The 1,004-nt window shown below is 34.3% G+C and overlaps 1 pseudogene; it reads left to right on the top strand.

Moving 5' to 3' along the window:
* Positions 1-269: 269 nt before the first annotated feature.
* On the top strand, positions 270-382 carry LOC132539559 (U2 spliceosomal RNA; annotated as a pseudogene).
* The last annotated feature ends 622 nt before the right edge of the window (positions 383-1,004 follow it).

Here is a 1,004-nt window from a genome sequence, read left to right as displayed (position 1 = left end):
GAAGCTCAGAAATAGTTCTTATAAAATCAGGAGTAAGATAAAGATGTCTAGTGTCACCTCCAGTGGACATGTTTCTGGCAGTGCTTGCTTCACTCACACCAGGGAAGAGGAAATAAGCACAAGAATTTCTAGAAACAAAGACTCAGCTGGTCTAAAAGCAGTTAAATCAAAAATTAAAAGTTGATGAGATCATTTCTCAAGGTTGATGGAAATATGAAGCATTCAAAATCACGACAGTTAAACTATTTTTAAAAGATATAACTGAATACATCGCTTCTCGGCCTTTTGGCTAAGATCAAGTGTAGTATCTGTTCTTATCAATTCAGTAATTGAATAGTATCACTAGGGAAAAAAAAAAACTGTATGCTACTTAGGAATAAATTAAACAAAAGGTGAACAGGAACAGGAATGTGCCAGATGGGACGGAAACTTCCCAAACAACATAAATAAATAAGGAGCTGCACTCCATCTATGCAGAGAGCTATCTGATGTCATAAGATGTCAACTCTCACCACATTGGTGCACATATGTATTTATTCCACGAAGGTGGTTATTCTGTTAAGTGAAATAAAAAAAAAAGTGAAAGATAGTGATTCTATGATTTTTATTCTTAGAATATAAATAACTAAAGCAAACCAACTGGTAAAAAAAATCATTACAACTAATTCCTTAATGTGGTGAATATGATAGTGTTTACTAGAGGAGGAGGAGAAGTAATCATGGGATAATGGATACAGGAGTTTTTTTTATTTTTTGTTTTGATTTTCTTTTCTTTTCTTTCTTTCTTCTTCTCTTATTTTAACTGTCACAAGAGTTCTCTCTGGGACTCAGGGCCTACATAACAAATTCAGTGCTCATAATATCCATTTTCTTTGTATTTTTTCTTTTCTTTCTTCTTTTTGGATAGAGACAGAGAAACTTAGATGGACTGAGGGAATCAGAAGGGGATATAAAGACAGGCACCTACAGAGCTACTTCACTGCCTATCAAGCTTCCTCCATGTA

Source organism: Erinaceus europaeus, chromosome 7 (assembly GCF_950295315.1).
Source record: "Erinaceus europaeus chromosome 7, mEriEur2.1, whole genome shotgun sequence".
NCBI lineage: Eukaryota > Metazoa > Chordata > Mammalia > Eulipotyphla > Erinaceidae > Erinaceus > Erinaceus europaeus.
This window is presented reverse-complemented; position numbering and strand designations above follow the sequence as displayed.